The sequence below is a fragment of the Vidua macroura genome, chromosome 2 (genome assembly GCF_024509145.1).
Source record: "Vidua macroura isolate BioBank_ID:100142 chromosome 2, ASM2450914v1, whole genome shotgun sequence".
Classification (NCBI taxonomy): domain Eukaryota; kingdom Metazoa; phylum Chordata; class Aves; order Passeriformes; family Viduidae; genus Vidua; species Vidua macroura.
The window spans coordinates 45,579,981-45,595,970 of NC_071572.1; positions in this window are offsets into that span (position 1 = coordinate 45,579,981).

The window sequence follows — 15,990 nt, forward strand, 5'->3', positions numbered from 1 at the left end:
ATCAGTGAAAACTAAGCAAAATTTTTCCTCGTAAATATGAAACAAGAAATATTTCAACAGTTATCAGATATAGAAGCATTCTTAATAATATCAGAAATTAAATACCTTATAGCAGTTCAAACCTCCAACATATTCTAAAATTCTTTATTGTCGTACAGAGGTGAATCAACAATGAATTTCATAAGTGCAGCTTTCAGTTCTACTATCTGCATATAAAATTTTCTATTTTAACAGTATGCTTCTCAGGGCTGTGAGTGTACTAAAAGGCCTTATCTGCCTCAATCAGTCTCACTAGCAGCCTCAGCACTTTATATAAACTCAGGTCATTTAGGCTACAGAACTTGCCTGAGACATGCTGTAGATTTTTCTGTACCCAACTGCTCTGTATTCCTAATTAGAATTTAAAATTAGGGTGCTTATGGGTTTTAAACTGCTTGACAGGAAAAATAAAGAAGTACAGTTCAATACTTAGCATATAACTCTAGTACAATTTGGGTAGAATTTCAAAAGAGAGATACAAATCTGTCTAGAAATCAAAGAGTCTAAGGCTACCTAAGCCATCCTGACAACACTTTCTCATCAGTTCTAAAACTGTAACAATATCTATTCTATTCTATTCTAATCTATTTTAAAATAGTAAGTTGTAAACTGTATTAGCTAATGTGTTCTGATACTCTGTCTGGAGTTTGCACAAATTGTCTTCTTAATAGGTATATCTGTATCAGTAGAATTATTTGGCTGAAAGAACCACAAATCTGCTAACAGACAGGACATTGGGAACCTTTTCCAGGCTCTTAGACTTTTGCACCTGAGTTTATCACCCTTAGTAAAAATAAATAATAGTTTCTGGATGTGAAGTCAAGCTTCTTAAAATGGAGGATGTTCTTCCAGCGGAGGTCAGAACAAGTATACAATGTTAACAGTCACAGCATTCCTTGCTCATGATCTTGCAGCAAAAAAAAAAAAAAAAAAGCTTTGCCGTTCAAAAACTAAAATCTAAAATTTGCACTAGGTTCCTGTTAGTAATTTATTTCTACTGAGGTAACTGTGATCTCTTAACTGTAGTCATCTTTTTTGTCTCTGCGGGCTTTTAATGTGAATGATAATTTAAGAAATTAAGATGGGTGCAAATACCCCTGTTATCACCTACTGTTTTAAAATACAAACACTGTTTTTTATTCAGGACAGTTTCTGGAGTTTTTTAAATACTGAATTCTAGTCAGGACATTTGGAGTATTATGTAATATTTCTTTAATCTGTGGCTCAAAATGGCTACTGATACTAAATGAAGTTCCAACAGTGATGCAGCTATGCGGCAAAGATTTTGTTTTCAGTAATGTACTTAAAGAAGTGCTTTAGCCTCACCAGGGGTGAAATATTCCATCTGTAGAACTAAGAATGGTATACATTTTATTGGTAACCACAGTTAGTTCATGCTAGATTTTTCTAAAGTAATGTCGGTGCCTCAGCACTGAGGCTAACAATTAGAATGGGAGTGTTGAATTAAGCATTGGATAATTCTCTTTCATTTAAATTATTCAATTTTTACATTAATGTAGTTGATTACCAATTGACTTGTTTTTTACATTCAAATAAGAGCAGATTCTACATTCTCAAACAGCTTATGATGGTGAAAGCTTATAAAGCTATGCCTTCACTCTCTCTTCCCTGGCTGTGCTTGACTCCTTAATGCTTTTGATCTTGTGTGGGATTTTAGAACACAGAAAAGGAATTAGAAAGTTATTTCCCTCTGTTTGCAGCACAATACTTCTGCTTTACTATGGCGATTTGATGCAAAGGGCTCAAAGAAGGGATGTCCCCTTGTTCCAGTTCAGTGGATACAGAGATTTGTTGAATTCTAGAGTTTATTGAATTCTGTCCCTTCTATAATTGCTAAAACGTTTCTAGAAGCACTCTGAAATCCCTGATTCCATTGGGTTCTGGAATCACTAATGGGGAAGACATTTTGTAAACTGCTGACATACATCCTGAGCTATATCTGACTACAAATCCCATCCACTGTTGCATCAAACAATATCGGAACATTGTCAGAAAACTTTAAAGATTTTCATCTTATAGCATCCTTGAAGAGTGCTATAAGTCCAGGACAAACCATCCCAGGAATCTGTATTCCAACTGTCCCTACAGCCACATTCAAGAGTGCCAACTGCGAAGCCATGCAGGAGCATTAATATTCTGATATTCTGGCCTGGAGGCTTCCCTAGGCATTGCTCTATGCATCTTTTACTCTATCCTCCAGGAAGCAGTGAATTCTTGCTGTGTGTTGTTAAATGCTGGATTCACCTTAGAATTATAATTAGCAGAACTGTCATTCTGACTAAAGATTGAGCATTGAATAATTTCCCTGCTGTATCTACATTAGTTACAGTTTTGAAATTGATGGGAACGCCACATTTTAACATTTATAAATTCTTCTCTGATTTCCTTCTTTGAGAAATTTCTTTAAAGCTCACTAAGAAATAGAATGGATTCACCTAGTGAGAGCAAGTTCAGAAGGGGAAAGGAGAGCTCCAAGTATATTATAGATTCAAGTCTAGTGTTTAAGCATATAGTGAATTTATGTTCCTCCAAAGCACTTAATTGCAACTGTGTGTAATTCACATAATGGAGTCTGTAGATTTAGAAGCATAAGATCAGCATGAGTATTGGAAAAAATTAATGTTATTTATACACATCATATCCCATTAAGTATCTGTTGAGTAGGATGCTGAATTTAGCATGCTAATGGTTTTAATTTCTTGCTCTTATTTAATTTTCACTCAGACAAAATTTTTTTGTAGACCGTTTGAGATTCTCACATGGAAGATGTTTTTACATACTTATTTGAATTGCACATAGTGCAGAATGATGCCTACTGCAATATCCTTCCTGCAGTTGCATCAGACAAACATCTGATCTGAATCCCTAATCACATTCTCTGTGAGGGACTGAAAAAGTCTACATTTTCAGGTCACCCAAAAAGCTAGTTGTATAAATATTCCATCTCACTGATACAGCAACTTGTGGCTTGTATTGTCTGGGAAGTATTTTCCTCTGTTCTTTGTGATATTTTTCAAGTGTGTCTTTGTCTATATAAAGATTTTAGTATGTTGATCACCTATTTTTTAGAAGAATTTTGTACAATGGGAAGTTTATATTTTCTTTAAGTCTTTCTTACTGACATATAAACTGATTAGTTGCATTCACTTTCTGTAGGTGCTAAGGATAAAAATGGATTCTATGGAGTAAACTGAATGAGATTATGATTAAGAAAGGAAATGTCATGAGCCAGCAACAGGACACTCAGCAAAAATCCAGCAAAACCTAATCATCCCGAAGATGTACAGGCTCTATCTGAAGCTAAAGGGGTAGGTAGGGAAGAAAATATTGGTCAATATTGTGAGCAGTTGAGGAACATATGTATAAAAGTGTACTAAAGACTTGGAAAATTACATTCTGAAGGAATGGCTTCAATTCTCAAGTAGGAGGTTAAAGAATTCCACTGCAGTCAATTAAAAACAAACAAACAAACAAATAACAAACAAAAAAAACCCCACAAAAACCAAAAACACCTCTACAGTTTGAACAATCTGAAAAAGAGAAACAGTGGCAGAGCTAGGTACTCTACCCTGATTATACTTGTAGCTTAGGAATCTGATTCAAGCACTGAGAGGAAGCTGGTGCACAGAACCATAGAATCATAGAATGGTTTGGGTTGGAAGAAACCTTAAAGATTCCCATCCCTCTGCCATGGACAGGAACACTTTCCACTAGACCAGATTGTTTAAAACCCTGTCCAGCTTGGCCTTAAACACTTCCAGGGATGGGGCATTCACAGCTTCTCTGGGCAACCTGTTTCAGTGCCTCACCACCCTGAAGTGACTATAATGTAAAAAAAACCTAAGGTATAAACCATCTTGCAACTTAAATGCAAATAAACTATCTGAAAGAAACATTTCTATTTTACCTGGCTCTTCTTGTTTTAGCGAAGGTCTTTGTTGTGATATTGGGATTTTGCTCACTTACATGTTTTGTCCAATCCATTCAAGTCATATGTTGTTATGGTAAGGATCATACCAAGTTTACAAAGTACCAGAAAAAAATTATCCTTAATTGTCAGTGCTGTGCTGTAGAGAGAAACCTGTCTCTGTCCTATACAATCTTTTCTTTCCGGTACTGAGAATATGGATTCTCATTGAACAACTAGTTTAAATCTTATTTACATTAGCTAATGTCACTAAAATTTACTCTGGGATGTCTAACATAAGTTTAAACATTACAGTGTAAACCTGTGAAGTACAGATGTTGCTTTATGTAAAACTCACATTTGAAAAAAAAAACCAAAAAATCAAAAAAACACAGAAATTGCAGCACCGAAACTTCAGATCAGGGTGTTAATAATTTCAGGAAATTACCTCCCTAGTTATCACTTTTAACATTTTATTTATTTAATATCTCTTGGTCAATTGTTCTAAAATAATTTTTAGAATCAAAAGGTTTAGCTTTTTTTAATTGTTGAAAGCAGTGGAATAAGTATCACTGCAGTGAGAAAGGCCAGACTGCACAGCCAGAGGAGGAGATAGTGCCACTGCTTGATGAAACACAGGGAACACTGATAATTCTGACCATCGCAGTTTTGATATCTAACAGTTGCTATTGTGTGTTTGCTGATGAATGCGTTTTCAGGCTGATCATTTGAAGCTGCTGAAAGCAAAGACATCTGCCATTTTTATGCTTATGTGGTCTTAGACAAAACTCCCTTTGTTGTTTGCTTGACAGAGGAGAATACAGCTCATCTTACTGTAGAAAGCCTGGGACCAGCCTTTCAACATCAAACCTTTTTGTCAGACAATACCTTTTCTGTGATCAAAGCATACAAGGGATGTGGTAGTCACATCCAAGTTCATGTTCACACTTCTGTGCAGACAATTGAAAGGAAAAGAGAGAAACACATTTAGCTCAAAAAACAATCTAATTCTTTCTAGAAATCTGAAATTCTAGAATTTTCTTAAAGAATGCATTTTCTGATCAAACATATTAGCAGCAGAATTTGTTTGAATTCCTATTGTCAACCAGTCCATCACCAATTTTTTTGAGGTTTTCCTTCATTTTTTACTCTCGGTATTTAATTTACTTCATGCATTCCTTTTCCATAGTTTTTTTTTTTTTTTTCTTTTTTTTTTCCCTCTATAGCCCTTTATTAACTAAATATTTCTAGAAATGCAGTCCCTGAGTCGCAGTCACATTCATGACCGTGATTACTGAGGATTAATGATTATCTTAAACCTCTTATTTTCCCATATTTTGGCCAATATGTTTTGGAGTACAATGATTCATCAGTTGTATTTAAAAACAACTAACAAATTAGTAAATTCATTTTTAATTTTGGAGAACCACATATTTGCAGCTGCTGAAAACCAGTCTGTAAAAGCAAAGAATGCAAAAACTACTCTGTAAATCAGCTAAACATGTACAGTTTACCAACATTATCAACAGTTAATGGGGATTGTATCTATAATTGCATTTGTTTGCTCTAACATAATATCATAATATTAAGTTGTTTTCATTACCTTTTTATTGACTATTGACTATAGAAATTTCTTTACCAAAACTTTAGCTTGCCTGTGTGCTGAGTTAAAGTAATGAAATTAATTTATGAATGGATATATTATTTTATAGTTTTCAGCACCCTTCAATCCAGGTACTGAAAAATTGCAATCATATGAAAAATTTGGACATTAATATTCAAATCTTTTATATTTTAAATAATGTATCCTTTTTAAAATAATGCATACTTACATTACTGTTAGGATTGCAAAGGGCATTTTAATACTTTTAAGCAGATCTTACCTATGACTGCTACTCTTCACAACATGCAAGAGCAATCCAGCTTTCATTACATGTCAACTTCTTGTTTATTACTTTTACTGACATCATTCTTCCACAGAAAAAACAAACAAACAAACAAAACAACAACCAACAAAAAAACCCCCACCAAATCAAACCAAACCATGAAACTCCAACCAACCAACCAACCAACCAACCAACCAAAAAAACACAAAAACAAACAAACAAACAAACAAACAAACAAAACCCAACAAAAACAAAAAAAAACAAAAACAAAAACACAACAAAAAAACCAAAAAACATACATGGAAAATATTCAAGGAAGACTACATTATGATTTCAAAAATTCCATGAAAACAAAAGTTATTTGTACCCCTAATTGTCATGTTCTAGTGAATGATTGTGACCTCCATATTAATTTCCATTAAATTCCCATGATATCTAAAAATCTGTTGGTTTCCCTTTTTGTATGCTATCTAGGTCTTATTTGGAAAAATGGAAAGAATCTGTGCAGAGGCATTGACAATTGTCAGGAGTTTTCAGAAGAATCCAGTCAGCTAGGAGGGCCCAAATCACCCAAATAGCATCAGGATTAGTTTATAGTACAGAAGGAAAAAGCAAACATATACACTTTTGCATTAATGTTGGTAGTTCTTGTGGTAGTTAACTCAGGAAGTCAGATGCAGATAATTCCTTGGCAGTATTTTCAAACTGAATTGAAATCTCATTACATTTCTGAATTAAAAAGTTCAAAACCTGAAGCAAAACAAACACTAGCATTTTTTTTCTGTTAAAAGAACTGTCTATAAAAAGATTTTGTCACTTTGACTAGGAATGTAAAAATTGTCTTTTCTATTGGAAGCTGAAATCATAGGTAATAATTTCAAACTTTAATTTCTTGCCTGGCTTTTATGCCTTACACAAATATATATTTGGATCATTTCTGAAACTACCAAGGTCTTGAATAATATCCATCAGCTTCCATGTACAGAATTCAAGTTTTCCACTTACTAGTTTATAATAAAGCTAAATATAATGATACATTAAAGTCTTCTGAAACTGTCTTAAAGAAATACCTTAAAATTCCTCCTTTAAACACAGGTTTTCTCAAATTAGTCGTTCCTGCAATCCACAAAATATACTGGATTAATCTGTAATTATTCTGGTCATTCCAAGGAAGTCCATGTATATACCAATGTACATGCATTTCATGACAAATGAAAGCCAAGTAAAGAAATTGCTTTGCTAATACATATTCACTGCTCCCTATAACAAAGAAGAAATGTATAATATGACTATTTAGTCATTATATTCTTTTTACTGTGGATTTCACCATAGCAACTATAATTTCTTTCAGAATCTCAATACAATCTTACATTCACCCTTGCCTTATTTACAGTCGTCCTGATACACTTTTTGTAATAACACTGTATAAAATATATTGTGAGGATGAGGTCAAATATATTGCTATTGCTAATATTTAGAAATGTACATTAAAAAATCTGCTTTATTGCTGCCTAATTTATGTCCAGTAATCAACTGTACTATTGAGTTTATTTAATAGAAAACTATTTTAAGACAAAGTTATTTACTAACAGTATAACCTATAAAATAAACAAATTAAATTCTAGTTCATTTCTCTACTGAAGGAAAAAGCTACCACAGACTTTTACTCTAATCCTTAGATCCAATTACATTATAGGTAATTAGAACTATATTTTATTCAAGGCTGCTTACAGTTATATAAGTCTATTTTACACATATACATACATTATATGTATATATGTCTATAATATAACTATATGTATACTCATTTAAAATAAAACAGAATTAAACAAGCTATTCTCCCAGTACTGTCAATCACGTACAATGAAGTTGAAAAATAGTTTACAGTAAGACCTTAACTATTATGCCCTCAGCAGCAAGCTAAGTATTACTATCCTTACATAGGATGTTGTGAAATTGTCAGCTAAAGCAAGATTTAGCATTCAGCTTTGAACCTCAGCAAGATTTTTTCCTTTTCATTGTTTCGCCTTCCATTGTTAAAAAATTCTTAAACCCAGTCTTAAACCACATTAATTTCTGACATAATTATATGTAGTTGCATAATGGGTGGATTTCTGCCCATACATATTAACAGATTTGATGGTATGGGCCTCACCTGCTGGGAATGGGATGGAACCACCAGGATTGCTTTGCATTTCTTAATAGCAGAATAATAATTTTGGAATAACAAATGTGTAGATTCAGAGGAAAATCATACAATTTACTGGAATTGAGAGAACAGCTGGGACATTTGGCAAATGTTTCTATTCTTGCCTGTCACTGAGTGTTTATTCTAAAAGCATCTGTAGTGCTGCAGGCAACATTTTTTCCTGAGTGAAGAACCCTGTGTGGTAAGTGTTGAGTACCTCACATTTCCCTCAAAAACAGCTTGAAAACTTCCTTGTTTTTAAAACTTTTTGCCTTCATTGTCTAGTGAATGAGGTAGGAGATAAGAATCTAGCAGATATAGGACTACAATATGCTATATGATTTTCCATATAGAAGTGCAAACTGATTATTGGATTGACAAGAGTTTGGGATTGCCATGCTGATATCCAACTTTACAAATTAGTTACTGTACAACTAACATATTGTTTTATTTTTGTCTCAATAAAATTTCTTCCTCTTTCATTTTCATCCATATTATGAATTATTAATGAATTACTAAACACTCTTAAAGTACAGAACAAAATTTCTTTGCAACTTGGCTACAAGTTGTCAATAAGTTCCTTGGCTATTTTTTCCTGGCTAAATTCTCATTAATTTTTGAAACATAAGCACATCATCATAAGAAAGAGGAGAAAGATATTTTGGAGGCATTTTAAGTGAAAAATAATTATCTGACAGAAATACTTTCTTATATACAGCAGAAAATGGAGAAATTAGGATACTAGGTTAAATTAAGGGCAAAATGAGAGTGTTCCCTCCATCTTCCTAGATGGATTGTTTATATTCTATGGAACATTTCTGAATGGGTTTATGGATTGTTTTGTACGCTTTCAGTTTAAGCAAGGACTTCAAGCAAATATCTTGAACCAAAACTTCCAAATATAATTTTCGAATTATGCCGAAATTTAATTCATGTTTTTGTTCTATTTTTTTTTTTTTTTTTGTTTGACTACACATCTTCTTGAACAGTAAACAGAACATTCTCATGTGTCTTCATCAATTCCTGTTTACATTAGAAGCTGCTAGACTTTCCAGTCTTGAATAATTTTTTGGGTTTTACAGCACTTCTAATGAATATGGTACACATCTGGGGCGAGTATACACTGTATTCCCTGATCTTTTAGGAGAAGCCTTCTGTTACAGAGCAATCACAAGTTGTGTGTTTCCTCCCAATCCCTCTCCTCCCCACTGATCCTCTTCCGGAAAATGTCCTCAGAACAACTTTTCATCATAATTACTCAAGCATGGTGTCATTTGAATTCTGTTCCTCTTCTGGAGCAAAATAAATATTTTTCAATAACACTTTGTAGGTAATATAAATTCATCTTTCTCAGGCTGTTTTTTGTTTTATTTATTTATTTTTTTACTAGTCAACACTTTTTCTAATTTGTATGATAGTTTAGACAAAATAATGTACACAAATATATAAAAAACCTGTAAGGACAATAGCTACTTCTTCTGCAGCTTGTTGTTCCCTTCTTTCCAGACCAATATTTGAATAAATACTGAAGAACAAGTATGGAAAGAGGGAAACATTCTGTTATCAAAAACCTTAATCCTGGTGATATGAAGAACATCTGGAAATACAATTGTTTATTTTGAAGCCTGTGATATTCCCGTGTTTAAAACTAACAAGATATTTGAGTCAAGGATATTTATAGTGTACAAGACTGTAAATTCTCCATAATTTATAAAACTGATGCTATTATAAATGTTATTGTCTTAGGAAAAGAAAAAGGCGTGAAGAAAACAATCAGTTCTATCAATTCTTGCTAAAGAAACATGATGTTCCAACTTCTAATATTTAAAATAATTTTAAGTAATGCAAAGTTTTGTCTCATACCCTTGGTTTCTGGCACTAATCTGATCCATTATTTAGATTATGTGAGTTGGTAACCTTTTAGTAAGAAATTTATTTTCTTTCTTAACTTTCTTCTATTATTTTTCTGCTGTGCTAAATTAAAGCTACCATAGGAAGCGTAACTATCCATTTGAAGTCAGTAACATCAGTAACATGTCCCTTCACTTGACACAGAATATAATATTGCACACTTAATGTTTATAAAATATTCTAGATGGGAAATCCAAGGTGGTCAGTCATGGTGATTTATTAAAAGCATGAGAATATTGCTCTTTTGGATGTATGCTATGAGCTAACATTTGGAGTCCAGCCGATGGCATCAATTATAAGAAGAAACTTCCTCTAAGAAACTTTAATCTTATGAAGTTCTGTTTGTTTTTAGACAAAATTTGTTTTAATGATGATCACTGAACAAATCAGATCAAAAGTGTTTTGGAATTATGACCACAGAAATCCTAATCCAAAACTGCTAGAAAGAGTCATACCCTTGGATTTGACAGGTGATAGCTTTTGGTTTTCAGCTTTTCTCTGTCTTTGATTTTGAGGAGGGAATTTCTATTTCTCCCTCAAATATCATATCCACTAAATAATATCTGTACAATATTTCTACACATATAACTCACTTTCTAATCTTGTATCAGTCTTGGGTAATACTCCTTTTGTTTTGTCACTGCAGACCTTACAAAAATAACACTTAATTTAAACATTAAAGAATGTGTATCCCCAGAACATTTTGAAGTTTTTGAATAATTCAGATTCTGTTTCATATCCATGGGATATGTACCTTCCAAAGGGAAAGGGTTTGGAGTTGTTAGGTGGCAGATAAGCAATTTTCCTTTTAAGTTCTTTTAACATATCTAATGCAATATATATACTTGCCAGGAGACAGCTGACATTTAATCTGGTGTAATAATAGCAAAACCTTTGGAGACCAGTCAGTCATGTCCTTCATCTAACATGAAAAATGTTAATTTCTTTGCAAAAGGTCATGTTTTAAAGTAAAACTCATGTAGGAAACAAAAAGGGCATGGTTTCTGAATAACTGAAAAATTGATAGAATACAATAAAAATGAAGGTTGAAAATGGTATTTCTAGAAACACTGAGACATATATATTGAAAGAAGGAAATTCTAGGACTGAATCCAGCTATGTCTTTAGCTACCAGTAGTTAGGGGCTTGATGAGTTAAAAAAATCTAGCAATATTATAGTCTTTCAGGCTAAAGAGATTTAAATGTAAGGGAAAATGATGTCTATTTCAGATATTCAGAGCTGAGGAGCTAAGTCAGCTGTGGAGACTTCCTCAATAATTAGTGGAGAGAGAACTATTCTACCAAGGAATTGATTTCACTTGCTTCTTTTTAGCTATACTTAAAAATGTAGAACACTCTAGAATTAATTTATTAATAGACAGTCAAATTTTGCTAGCACAAGACTTGTGTGTATTTATGAAGAATTTTTATATTTCAAACAATTCATTTTTATCAATATATTTATGACAGTATTTATCTACCATCAGGGCAACAGATGAACAATGATGTTGATGAACTTGCAACATAAGATAAATAACACAGATCTAATATCTTCAAAAACATCTACTTTTCCCCTATTTGCTCATGTTTTACTGGGGACGAGACTGAAGTCAAAACTGTTCTGCATATAGTTATCTCAATATGAAAAACTGATTTATTTTTTCTTCAAATTTTAACATTAGAAGCAGTCCTAGACTCAACATAGGCTTCTTCACTTTACACAGCACTCCACCAAGGATTTTGGAGGATAACAAGTCAGTTTTCTTTCCTTTATTTCCAACTTATTAGGTGAAAAATTGACATGTTTCTGATACAAGAGCTGTATATTTCCTCCTTTTGGAAAGAGCTATATCATTTTTGTGATAATGCCAGTTTGTAATAATGGTTGGAGAAATATTACGATGGTTATGAAAATAAAATCACTAAGAGCAGTTCCTGAAGGACATGAAGCTCTTTACTATAAAAATAAACACTTACAAGCTAACTCTTTCCTTAAAAGAAGCTGATGACTTCTCAGAAATTATACTATAGCCATCAGCTCCTATTCATTTTTTCAAATCAAAGGATATGAAACAATAAAGTTTAGAGTTTTATTTGCCTCAAGCATTTGCAATTGAAAAGATATTGCTATATGTTCAGAGAATTCTTCAAATCAACTGTTTTCCAAAGAGATCTTTAGTCTTTCATCCATGTAAACAATGCAGTATCTGCCTGGGGGAAAAACCAAACCAAACCAAACAAAAAAAATCTACTGTTTCTTGCAGTGATGCCTTGAGAACAGAGAAGATTCTCATCAGTAACCAATTAACAACAGAATAGGGAGCTGTCTTCCTCTTTTTCTCCCACCGCATAAAAGCCACAATTTGATCATCTTTCTTGCTATTCTAGCTGACAGTAAAATACAGATATTTGTCCAAAGTTTCAAGACAGCCATACCTGAGAAATTATCTGTTACTTACCACACAGATAACTTAACATGTAGCATTTTATATTTGTCTACAGTTTGTTTCAGTCTTTGGTAAAAACTATAATGCTTGCAATATTAATAGAGAATTTGACCAAAATATCTAAAAATCAATATCAAAAGACAATAAAATGGAATGTATATTTTCAATTATGAGCCCAAAGAGAGAAAAATGTATATTTTAGGCATTTCTTCTGAAGTTTAGCACAACACCAGACTTTGACTGTTGCAACAACACAGTCGTCTATTCTGTAAACCCATTCTGGAATTATCCACTGAATTTTCATCAGTCAGGATTAAAGACACTTAAATCTAGCTAGTAATATCTGCAAATTATTAAGATCAACACTCTGGTTGAGTTTGTTTCATGTAAGAAAAACAAATAGGCTTGTGGTTTAGCTAGTGGGGGCATAAACAGAGATAAACTTACTCAAACAGATGGTCATAAACCAGTCAGTATTAAACTCAAGCAGGAAGTTCAGTAGAGTAGTACTTCCAGACCACAAATTCTGAAACAGTTTGCAGATGGATTTCTTGACCTACAGTTGTTCATGTAATAACACTGAATATAGTAATGGATACATTTTTGTAAGTGTAGCAGTACTCAAAGACACGACTGATGGTCTTTGAATGTCCCTTCCTACCCAAATGATTCTATTATTTCATTGCTAATGACATTTTGTCCTATCAAATCCATCCAACTCCTTTATAAAGACTTCTCTGCAACAGTAATATTTTCTTACTTCAATAGTTTGTATCCAAATTGTCAGTATTCATCTGCTTAAACTAACAATGTAAATGCATGTTAAAGAGCATGTATTCTCTATTTTCCTACTCCCAAATGGCTGATAAATATGTTTTTTAAAACAATATATTCTCAACCAAAAATTCTGTCTAAGAGAAGATGAGGTAAATTTTCAGTAAGAAAGGAAGTGACTGAAAAGAATGCATAACAAATTATTATCCACTTATATTTCTTACAAATCTTGTTGTTCCAATATAATTTTGATAGCCCTTTAACCTACTTTTCCCATGAATATAAATACCAAACCCCATAATATTCTCTGCAAATAATGTATTAGATACTTGGTACTAGATTTGTCTTTTTTCTTTCTCATTGATTGTATTTCTGTCTTTCTTCTACACAGCTCACAGACCAACATAACTTTTCTGTCATCTCTGCTTTAGACACATCTTTGTCATGCTAATCTTTAGTTCAGGAGGACTTAGGGCTTTTCCTTCAATAGGTTAAAGGAACATCACATTGCCCATTGATGGTCTTTAATTTGCAGTTATTTCACATAAAATCTGTAAAGACTTTAAGTTTTTTTAAATTTCATCAAACACCAATTCATCTCTTGACCTTTGGAGACCCTCCATTTCTCAAAATCACACCTCAAACAAGAGGATGTAAAAGGGGAAAAAAAAAAAAAAAAAAAAAAAAAAAAAGGAGATTCACAATTTTTCTAAATGTTATTTTCTTTTTTATTTTTGGAGAGATGAGGAAGTATGAAAACCTCTTAACCCAAATTTTATTATCATAATGCAAATATTATAACTAAAGTTTGAGATAAATAATTTTATTAAAAACTCATATATATGCATACAAATATGGTTAGTTCTTTCCTCCTGTTCATGTTCAACTTCCCCCCCCCCAAAAAAAAAAAAAAAAAACAACAAAAAAAGAAACCAAGAAAAACCACCTTAATATCCATTAACTGTCAATGTTCTATGTCATGTTAATAAAATCCCTTAAATTTAATTTAAAGTACTGAGCTTTACAAATTTTCATTTTTACTTCTTGTATGACAGTATTTCTAAGTTAGTGCCTATATTATAGACAGTGACATTGGGAACTCTGGGAAGTTTTTTTTCAAAATTAAGTTGATACTTTAGTTAGAGACTCAAAGGACAGCTACAAAGTCAAAGCACAGTATTCATGTGCATTCACAGCAAGTATTCATGAATAAATGCAACCACATTTACCTGTTTTCTATTTACACAATTTGCAGTTTGCCTCTCTCTTATTTCATACCTGCAACAGCAAAGCTGCTGAACCAAGAGGACAGAGTACTCCCAAGTTCCTGGTCTGACTATGTGCTGCTACAGAGTCCAGGCTTGATGTTTTAAACCTCCAAGTGTTTCAAAGTTTAGTAACACAAGTTGAGGTGGCATGATGTACTATTGCTACTTTGAAATGTTATAATGTTTCCTCTAACTTAGCAAAAGGAGTTTTACTTTTAAACATTTGTTTAAATATTTTACTGTTACATATTGATGTCTTCAAAAAGGGTCACGGCCTCTCTAGTGATGTTACTGTGCTACAAAAAGAGTAAAAATCATGCTTTTTGTCCCGCGTGCTGGAAGTATACCTCAAAGCCTTTAAAAGAACTATCATTTCACTAACGTACAGATGGAGAAATTGAGGCAACTGAAGGACAAATTGTTCCTCTGATTTCAGTCCTCTTCACTCTCACTTCAGCAATACTGCTCTGCATTCAGAGGTACAGTGAGCTCAAAAAATCTAACAAAAGTATTGCGTGGACTTCTACTCCATCATGAAGCTTTTGTATCTGTTTCTTCAACAATCACACTGGGGGCATACATGAACATGTGCAACATTTACAATATTGTAATTTTCTTCTTTAGATGTTCCTTTTACCTTACCTGAGTAAAAGCAATAAAAAAAGGCATTTCCAATACCACTCTTCTATAAAAATAAGTGAACTTTTGGTTGAACTTCTCAATATGGAAATGGGCAGTAAAGACTGACTGCTATTTCCAGACCCCTGGAGATATTTCCTTGTACATAATTAGGATCTGACAGAGATGCCGTTCCTAGGACCACTGTCCATCTAAGCTACAAACTGCAAGCCTTGCCTTTCCATCTCAATCTCTACCATCCTTTACTTCAAGAGCTTCTAATGCCTGTTCAAAAACAGAGAAGGAAGTCAGAATGTGAAAGCCACTCTATAGCAGGAAGCACCAGCCAATGTTCTGGCATAGACATGTGTTCAGCACAATATTTTTAGATTAACCATGTACAAGGTGTGGTTTCCTGTGATCATGCTTTGGCATCAAACATGAAAAATGGGTCTGGCATATGAAGTATGCACAAGCTCTTTTCAAAGTCTCCAAAGAGTTTGAAAGTATCCATGTGTCTCTACTAAACAGGCATTTTACAGAGGGAAAGATGTCATTTACCAACAGCTGTTCTTCAAAACATGGATATACACTCTCAACATTCTTTCCTACCTCTTTATCTTAAAACAATTCTAAAATATGGGAATTTCTGTCTGGCAAGAACTACATGGGGAGGTCATGTGGACCACACAGAATACAAATGGAGCCCCAAATGCAGACCTAAGAGTGAATCTATAGTAAAATAAAAGCCTGGAAAGCAGTTTTTATGTATAAATAAATTCAAGTGTAACTTAGATTCTACTCATACCATTTCAATTCATGACCTCTGATGACACTGCCAGTAAGACTGAAAGCTAGCACAAAATACAATGATTTTTTAGGGGATGAGCATAATTACCCCTTGGGAATTGTCCTGTGTCAATTAAGTTAA